At 45.4% G+C, this 10,131-nt stretch overlaps 1 long non-coding RNA gene across 2 annotated transcripts; it reads right to left on the bottom strand.

The window, feature by feature from the left end:
• Positions 1 to 1,116: 1,116 nt before the first annotated feature.
• LOC127311500 (uncharacterized) lies at positions 1,117 to 6,316 on the bottom strand. 2 transcript variants are annotated; one of them, XR_007857709.2, is made up of 5 exons: positions 6,117 to 6,316; positions 3,958 to 6,021; positions 3,713 to 3,768; positions 1,873 to 3,136; positions 1,117 to 1,778 (listed from the first exon to the last, which is right to left on the bottom strand). It is a non-coding gene; the product is annotated as an uncharacterized lncRNA (long non-coding RNA). The 2 variants fall into 2 exon arrangements; XR_011749565.1 differs by having other exon boundaries at positions 1,873 to 2,118.
• Between the last annotated feature and the right edge of the window lie 3,815 nt (positions 6,317 to 10,131).

The following is a 10,131-nucleotide window of genomic DNA, read 5'->3' as shown; positions in this document are numbered from 1 at the left end:
ATCGTTGAGATTGATGAAGACCTTGCCCACTGTGATAGATTTGTCGATGAAGTCGTAACTGTCGACATCGCTTGAGCCATCGCTTATATATGAGTCCGCAGATGACTCAAACGACATGTCGTTGAAGATCTTGGCGAGTTTCTCTCTTGCTCTGGTGCTGACGTAACGTGTCGCCGAGGTTTCTTCTTCTCCTGACTCGATTGACGATGCATAGCTGGAAAAATCGGAATCGACCACCGACGATCCCGACGAAATCGGAATCTCGACACGATACGATCCTTCCTTCTCGACGCGAAAGTGAAACCTTCCGAACGTCATCTCCATGGGCTCCGCCAGATACGCATATGCATCCAAACGGGAGGGTGGGTGAGGAACAAAATCGACAAGACCAGCAGCGATCTGTTTACCTCGATCCATTGTGTTGCTTGCGGTTGACGATGTCGAAGATCTTGAGCGTGCCATCGAGATCAGATCCTTACGCCTCTAGTTCCCACAGACGGCGCCAATTGACAAGGTATCAACTTGTCAATGCCTATGGATTGTAGGCTAGGGTTTAGTTGAAAGTAGAGGGTAAGTAGATCTCGAAGGTTTCAGCCGAAAAGTACTCGACGATTATGAAAACTAGGGTTTGTAAAACAACGATTCGATTATCTCTTCGTCCCTCGGCTCCCCCTTTATATAGGAGGTGGAGCCGAGGGATTCGTGCTATACAAGTTACAGAGTCCGGGACGGTTTCTAACTCATCCCGCCAGATTACAAATAACACTTCCTATTACAACTCTTGACTTTCCTTGATATATCTTGGGCTCCCGAATCTTCTTATTCTTCGGGTAGTGGGCCTTCAGTAAACCCCGGGTACTATCTTCGGCAGGCCCATTTGGGATGCCTATGTCACCTTCCACCCATAATACATACTAGCAAATGATGGTGCGGCGGCACGCCGCGCTAGGTTAGAAGTTGGAGAGGAGTGTATTAGCTCTGTTTGGTGCTGCATGTATATTTAGCTCGGTGAGTTGTGCGTTTGGTCCGAAGTAATTACAGAGCTAATACGCTCCATATAATTAACATAGTAGATCATGTACAAATGAAATCTGACTGGAGAGAGACACACGACAGGTAATCCATATAATTAACATAGTAGGCCAAGACAGCCTGATCAACATACTGAAGGATCTTAGTATACAGTCAACGATATATAATTAAAACAATTAAGAAACAGCATGCCGGAAAACAGGTGATTCAGCAAAATAGTGTGACCCAGTGAGCAAAAGCGAAAAAAAGACGAATAGCTCGGTGATGGCTAATATACTAACGCTCTACTGATTCTACTGATTCCATGAAGCGGCTTATAAAATGTGGCTGATCTCTTTTCCCCACCATTGTTGCCGACAGACTGTCATTGTAGCTATGATTTTTCAGCAAAATTAGACCACCCACAGTCGATGTAGATCGTGCCCCTCCATTCTGTTAAGGATGTGCTGCTGAAATGCTGATGGTATCTCTACCAGGTCGTGAGGATGTTGGGTGATACCTCTCTTGAAGAGGTGGTGTAGCTGGATATCTGGCAGAAATCGGGCCACTGGAGGCCTACCTTGCCTCCTAGCTGTGCTGGGATGTGATGTGAACTCTGTCCTTCCATGGGCCTTTTCCCCTTTTTGTTCGGCAAGCGAAGGGGAGAAGCTAGGAGGGACGCTGGTCACCCCATTATCTGGCGCTTTCTTTGCTAGGTGCAGAAATGCTGCAGATCTTGCAACAGCTTTGATACACTGCCGGTGTGCCTGCATGCGCAACAACAACAGGTAGAAATCAACGAAATGCAGCAGTTCGGTGGGCAGAGTGGAGCGTTGCATGCAATGGTAGGGAGATACTTACATAACGGTGAGCAGTGCAACTTTTCTCCGCTGCTTTGGGTGCCATGGTCTATGGAGTATTTATTCACTGTAGTGCTAGATCAGAGCCTAAGGATTTATGGACGCAGTTCACTGTATTGGCCCGGATGTTGTACATTCAAAGGAAGAACTAAACGGTGTCGGGAAGGCACAACTCTTCATCTTCTTGTGTGTTATGTCATAGCAGACTGTAGGCCGTTAACGTCTAGCGCTTTGTCATGAAAATAACCTACAAGTTCCAGAATAAACACAGTATGGTGAGGTAATTCAAAAACATATTGAGAAATATTAGCATGAATCATAAAGCCTGGAAGCATTGGAACTTGACACCAAAAACACTATTTCAGTGCGCAAAAAACAGGTCAATAAGCATCAAAGGAAAAGAACACGTATATAACTTGGATGGACACCTATGAAAAGTAATCCTTTTTCATTATAAAATGTTTACTTATATATAGGAATGTTTATTTATATAAAGGAAGCATAAAATGAGCAAAAAAATAAATAATACTCAATTGATATTGGGGAAGGCATAATTATTCCTCTCTTAGAGCCAACAACAAAAATGAAAAATAAGAAGATAAACTGCTCGGAAATCTCACCTGAGGAACCAGAATATGTGTGACAAATATCTATATTAGGCCAAAAAGATGAAGTGGTGCCACAAAGTTAACTCATTGTGCAAGAAAAGATAAAGTGGTGCCACAAAGTTAACTGTGTTTGCTCACTATTGTGCAATGGAAAAGCTATACGTGGTGGGTATTTTTTATTCAGGTTTTGTTCTTTTTGCTACTGATAAGCACGCATACCATCCACACACAGAGAACTGGAAGAAAATAATCTTGACTTTTCCCACATATGTAAATTCTTTGCATAAAGAACTTTAATTACGGCTTCTGAGCATTTTTGAGTACCACGAACAGTGCATAAGCTAACGAACAGGCCAAAAACGTCCTAGAAACACAAATGCATGAAAGGATGGGGATTAGAGTCAATGATTAACACACTTACTAAATCACTGTAGCAGTTTCTCTTGTTTCGTTTACATTCTAGAATTAAAGGATATCTTTGTCATGGATTTCCCAATGCAAAGTAACTCTAATAATCCAGCAATTATCGGTGACCTCGAGAATGCTAGAATCAATTAGAAAGTAAGAAGAATTGGAGGACTTGATTCATATCCCGAATCAGGATTGAAAAAGGAATGAGAACCTCCATGGTCAGCATGCCACTCTCTTGGTGCTAGACTGGATATAAACAAAAATCATCTGGGTTCAACTTTGGAAAAAAATGTGAACTCATCAATGGGAATCATGTATGCTCTGCGTATAAAATATTGAACAACGAAATAGTATAAACGGCGATCTCCATGCAAGGAGGAATCAAAATAAATCCATGCCAAAGAAGAACAAATATTTTCATGTGAAGGAGGTGTGAACAAAAGGTTTTGTTCTGTTGCATCAGTCTCTTGGTTGTTCAGACATTTGACTGAACCTAGAAGCAAGAATGATCCGTCTTTTTACTAATAAGAGTAAGTTGGCAAACATAATAATAATAATAATAATACACAGTTCCCTCAGTTAAAGAGAATGTGATTAGAGGGTTCAATTCAAACATAGCTCTCTTATTTATCTCAAAAAGAAACGCACGGAGGTGATGTGTAGTATTTAGTATTTACTCGCGTCATCTCATTATTCAAAAAACTACACGGACACAAATTTCCTTGTAAAGTATCTACAAAGTAACAGTCCAAGTAAACTCTCAACTATTTTGCAAGAATTTGATCAAAAGACAGTAGCAAGAACACAATAATGGAAGCATACCTTGAGAGCACCAATTTAGCTCACATTCTTATATACTGAACCATCGCACACCACATCTGCACTTATTGAAGTTCATATTATGCAACACACACACACAAATAAATGTTTGCATATGAAACGATACATTTCAGGTCTGATTCAGAGGGGGAAATACTAATCAGGATGACATAACATGCCAAAAAGAAGTACTTCTGAGATATGTCATGAAACTAAAATGAGAGCTTTCATTCAAGCCAAATGCTGACCTGTTCTAAAATAGGAGAACTGTAATGTTCAGTAGAAGGACCATCCTAACTCTTGATCAGAATTGTAGGCTGAAGAAAATATATAGAGATGATTGCAATGAATCACTCATGGATACACTTCAGAGAAGCACCTAACTTCATCTCTTTATTATAAGAACAAATTTCCAATACACCATCCGATATGAAGGCTGCCGATTGTGTGCTTTCAATTCAAGAAAGGTATAACCAGTTAATTAGATTGCAGATAGACAAATAGCTCTACTCATTATAGTGCATAGTTGCAGGTATCCCTTGAAGGTAAAGAAATATATAGACTTAATCAGAATTGTCCAGCCAATGAGGAAGGCCAGGAACTATAGCCAACCAACATCACTCTGAATTTTAGGTTTGGCCTTCACTATCTTGCTTGAACACAACATATTTTTTTGCTGAGGTTGGGCATAATATCAGTAAAGGATCGAAATCCTTAATGAAAACCTTGCAATCCACGAAGATCCTAAGCTGAAAGAAAAAGCCAAGGCAGAGTCACATGGCTAGTGGATTTTTTAGAGTCGTGCAGTAAAGAAAGAGCAGCTAAATCAAAAAATAAATACCAAGTTGTCCTCCATCTGATCAACCAACAGGAGGATACATAAAAAAAATCCAGATAAATCTACTGCTTAGATTAAGAACCAGATAAGCATATGTGCTATATGCACACCACTTCAAAACTTTTAAGAACAATTGACCGCATTCTAACCAAACTGCCATAACTAAAGTACCAAGGGAGAACTACAACTGAGTGCTGCAGCATGTACTGTACCTACAAAGAGCCAAAAGAATCCCTTATCGTGTTTGATTTTTCTTACAAAAAGAAAACTATCTATGAAACAAAAACCACTATAAGCAGATAAAATGGTGATGACACAACAACATAATTATGCCCCTCTTCGGTGTGTGTCTTCCTATCGTTGTTTTAGTCGATCCTACACCTTCGATCAGAACTCAAGATAGCTGACAGAAAGCATTATTGCGTCTTATCTCCTTCATACAGAAAACAAGTATTCAACCAGATCAAAAAAAGTTAAAAATAATTCCCAGCTCTGTATCAGATTTGGAACTACCTCTGATCCAAGCGAATCAGACCAACTCACCCAGGAATCATCCATGCCCAACTTGCTGGCTATTCGAACGAACATGTCCTGGGCAAGACCATTCTTCGGATACGAAGAGGAGGTTACGAAGCAGGTTCCCGTTGCTCCGTCGCTGAGTCGAACGCCGCTCGCGAACTTGCTGAGCGTGTATTACCTCCAGCCGGAGACATGCGCGATGCAACAACGCTGATGGGCGAGGAGGCCGGACCTCCTCAGCTGGCCCACAGCCGCCTCCATCTGCGGGATGAAGCGGCACAAGCAGGCCTCGCCCGTGAGCCGTGGTGGGATCGACGCGGAGACCGGCACATGACATCTCCCGTACGGCATCCTCCGCGAGTGCGAGCTCGCCGTGGCGCCGAGGCAGAAGACAGCGAGCAGGTCGTGATCCCACGTGGTGAGCAGATCCTTACCTCATAAAATTGGTTGCGGGCGCGTACGCCGAGAGGAGGCAGGGCGCCGCGACGGCGAGGCTGACACATCGGAGTTGCGCCCAGGTGGACTCGACGGTGAGCAGATCCTCAGCTCATCAAATCGGCAGCGGGCGCGTACGTCGAGAGGGGGCGGGGCGCCGCAACGGTGAGACCGGGGCATCTGAGATTCAGGCAGCCAGACTGGACGGGTCAAGGGGAGCGGGACGGTGGTGTGCACCACGATACAATGCAGCGGCGTTGGCACCACCGCTCGGCGCCGGTCATCCCTGGCGGAGTGTCGGCCGCTCGCCTCCGCTCATCCTAGCGGCCACTCGCGCTGCATCCAACCGCTATGGTCAATCCCTCCGATGCGGAACACACGGTTCAAGCGCCACATCCATGAGCTGGCCGCGCACCACCACCGGGCTGCTCGCCCACGGACCCCTGCTGGCCGCCGCCGCGTAGAGCCACCCTCCCTCAGTACTTCTCCATCCTTGCGTCCTCATCGCCTGCCGCGCTGCCTGATAGAGAAGGGGAGAGAGTACTTGAGGTGAGAGAAGGAGCACCAAGATTCAGAGAGAAAATCGAGGTGAGGAGGACCGGTCATGCATCTTACCTTCTCATGGAGGCCACGTCTGGTGGCGCCTGCAAGATTCCTATGCGCCGACGGAGCTAAACTCCGTCTTGCTCCATAGCCATCACGCAGACCGCGCCGCCGCCCGCTTGCAGTCTTCGATCTGTGGAAAGAGAGCGCCGAGAGAAGGAGGAGGTGGTGGAGGGACGGTGGTGGTTTTCCAGAAACCGTGGATGAGCGAGGACGGGGATATCGGCGACTAATAATTAGTCGGAACGAAGAAGCTACCCAAGGTTAAGCGGTGGAGTTGCTCGATTCTTCCACGGTGAGGACATGCAGAAGCACTACTTTAACTGATTAAACACGTGGAGAGACACAGAAGAGAGACAAATCCACACGCTCATAAAGAACAGAATCTAGGCAGCTATAGCCACACCAAAACTAACACGCAGGAAACAGAGTAGCATCTCATGTGCCAAACTGCCCACCACTCACTATCAAAAAATCTTAGAGAACACCAAAACTGTACACAGAAAAAAGCTAGAGGAAACCAAACTATCAAAACAAGTACGTGTCAACCAATGGTTAATCCAAAGGAAAACTCAAAAATCTGTAAAAAAAGATGTTTGTTCCCAAATAGTATAGTAGTTATTTCTAATTGTCAAAATATTTAAACAAAAAAGTAGCATGTACATCTCAACAATCTATGTGTGTTCATACAGCTTGATAAAAAATGATATATAGTAAAAAGATAAAACATATCTCACAAAATACTTATTTTTAGCACATTTTTTACACGGCCAAATGACAAGTCGATTTTTCATGGACAGACTTTGTGCGCATGTAGCATAGCTTGTAAAGATGTAGACATGATTTTTTCATATGGATTTTTTTGACATTATAGAATGTGTCAAAGATGCATCTCAAAATAAAATGGAGCATACGCACCAAAGAACCAAAACATCAGTACTCTAGAAAGATGTTTAATGGTAGGAAAATGCCCTAATTCCTTGGGAGATGCATCCTTCCCATTCTCTTGCTTGTGCTGGTGACACACCATCCCTACTTGACACACTGAACCTTATCTTTTCCCCAACGTCTTTCTTTCCTGAAGCGACGGAAACACACACTTGGTCCACCGTTCCCTATCCCCTCCTACCCCTCATAGGTGATGGCCGAGGGCACCTCCTCGTCCTCTCTGAAGACTACGCGTCGTCCATGTGCCACGACATCCTCGTCGTCGCCTAGCATGGCAGTGTCCATATGCTCCAAGCACTAGAGGGAGGAAGCCCAACATGATCGAGTTCATCGTCTCTGTTGAATGAAGCCTAGCGGCGCCGACAAGCCCTAGGTGCCGGGGGTTGTAGGGTTGCCTTGGAGTTCGACGGCGAGCGATGTGAATTGCAGGCTACGATAGGCTTGGGGGCGGGCGACTGTGCCTGGACCATTGAGGACGGTGGCGAGGGAGCAGGAGGCTGCTATCTTTGTGGGGACGTGGCGCTACCATGTTGGTAGGGGTTGCTACCAGCTATGGCTGGCGTTGCTCCAATCGGTGGCCGACCTTGCTACAATGGGCGTCCGACGTTGCTACAATGGCACGGCCGCATTGCTGCTAAAGGTCGCCGCCGTTGTTCCCAAGGCACATCAAGGCTGCTACCAGTTGCTTCTTTGGGGGTTCTCCATCGACACTTCTAGCGAATAGAGGAGTACTGCTGGCATGCACGGATGGGGGAGGTAGAGCAGTGAAGGAGGGATGAGGAGGGCTATTGCGAGTAACACTACACCTACGACGGTGAAGGAGGGATGAGAAGGGCTCCTACGAGTAACACTACACCTACGGAAAAAACTTTACCGGACGGGCTCACGTGGAATCACCGGATAGGCTCACGGCCTAGAAATCACGCAAGGAAAAAAACAAAGAACCAACTGGTTTAACATGTCATGCCTGTAAGTAATTTTCGAAAATACATTCCGTAACTCTAGCTTCTCTGGGCTCAAGAACACAATCTTCATATTTTTGTAACCATTGTAGGTATTTAATTTCAATTTTTTTGGAATTCAAATAATATGATAAGCACTGGTGCTTATATGCTAAAGATACTTTTCGACACTCTAGCTCAATTATTGGAGCAACCTACCCTCCTTATAGACACTTTTCTCTTGGCTCCTCCCACCTTTTCTCATTGGGATCTGGATGCGCACAGAACTGTGCAACCAGGTTTGTGTGCAGCTGCACATCAAACAGAGCAAAAGCTTTTGTCAAAGAAAAACAGAGCAAAAGCTCGCTCATTTCCCTAGCTTGTGCTTAAACCCAAATAGCGCAGTCTCCATAACACGCCGCAGCCCGCAGCAGGCGCAGAACCCTCGTGCATCTGCAGCGCAGCCCCGTGTAGGGCAGCGAGAGGAGGAGGAGGAGCACGCTGTCGCCGTCCCAGTCACCGTCGCCGTCGCGCTGTCCCGTGCCTCTGCTTCTGCTCCTCCCTCGAGGTGTCCTTCTCCTCCTCATCCACCTCACGGCAGGGAGCGTGTCTTCTGACCAGCAATGGCGGTATATGCTCTCTATCTTGGCCCCTATACTGTGATGTTAGCGGCTCTCCCGTTCGACTTATTTTGATAGAAGCTGCAACGTAGTTAGGTATTCTTAGGAATACTTCGCGTGCGATTCGCCGATTTTTACCACGGAATGCTCAATCGTAGGAACCCTCCAATCCGATGCGATGTATTCCTGACTTATCAATCTGTGCGCGATTCGGTTTTGCTGATTGGGATTTTATGGTTTGTTCGATGAAAAGAGGTGTGCTTCGGTGCGCACCCTGTGCAAACTCGCGACTCATCGCCGAAGGGGTACGGTGGTCCCGAATTTGTTTTTTTTGTGCTGCCCGCCGAAACCCATATCCAAGCCCAGTACAAGGCTCGTATGGGTATACAGGGCCTAGGCGTATCTATACGGACGACCCCGCGTGTGTGGGTCCCACGTGCTAAGCTAATCACCGTGATTAGCTCCCATTGCATGCATCGTTTTCATCGGCCCTGGAGATCTGATCGAGCTGTTCCACGCCGTCGCTAAGTAAAACGCAAGCAGTTGTTGCCGGCCCGGCCGTCGGCGGTTGTTGCCGGCACGTCCGTCGCCGCCGGTGGTTGTTTCGCATCTCCACGCCGCACCCCGCAGATCGACGACCTTGGAAAGGCGCGCCACCGGCTCGGCATCTTCCCCGCTAGGGTTTAAAATTAGAGGTACCCATGACTTCATCTTCTAGCATAGTAAGAGGATGCAAATCTACCTGTTTTTCAATTCTAATTATGGTCCAATACTACAGAATATGGAGAACTCTATATCTGGTATGATTGAGGAACAAAACGAGTACGTCGGCTATAATTCCGATGACTCTGAAATGGAGGAAAATTTGCAGCACGAAGACGGCTGGAGCGAAGACGAGTTTGATGTGAGCCACATTACTATATATTCTTGGTGCACTATTTTTCATTTCGATTACCAGCAGTCCAGCATCATCAAATAATATATGGCTCCTGTCATAATTTATGCAGATTGCGTACGATGAATTTGATAATGATGAGAACCATGGTAAACACATAGACGATCAAAATGATGAGAACCATGGTGAACATACAGACAGTCTAAATACTAGTGAGGTATGTGTAGTGACTCATAAAATGACATAAAATGATGCATGAAATGATGACAACTGTAAAATTTACGGTTACTAAATGATGACGATCAAAATGCATTAATAAATTTCAGGCACAATTTGACACGCAGCTTGAGTACGACTATTACGGTGAATCTGACTTGGACACGGGTCATACTGATGATGTGGAAGGTGCATCAGTTCCTGAGGATTCTGTTGACATGAGCCAGGTTGTTATCTCTTTTTTATCAGTCTCATATATATAGCTGGAACACATAAATTTATAGTTTTAATTAATGCCTACGTTTTACACTTGCAGGCGATGCCAAGCGCTAGTCAGCCTGAGAAAACACAGAAAGGTAGCAATGGATCCTGATAATAATCGGGATTTATACTGGATGATAAAAGAG

This window comes from Lolium perenne, chromosome 7, assembly GCF_019359855.2.
Source record: "Lolium perenne isolate Kyuss_39 chromosome 7, Kyuss_2.0, whole genome shotgun sequence".
Classification (NCBI taxonomy): domain Eukaryota; kingdom Viridiplantae; phylum Streptophyta; class Magnoliopsida; order Poales; family Poaceae; genus Lolium; species Lolium perenne.
This window is presented reverse-complemented; position numbering and strand designations above follow the sequence as displayed.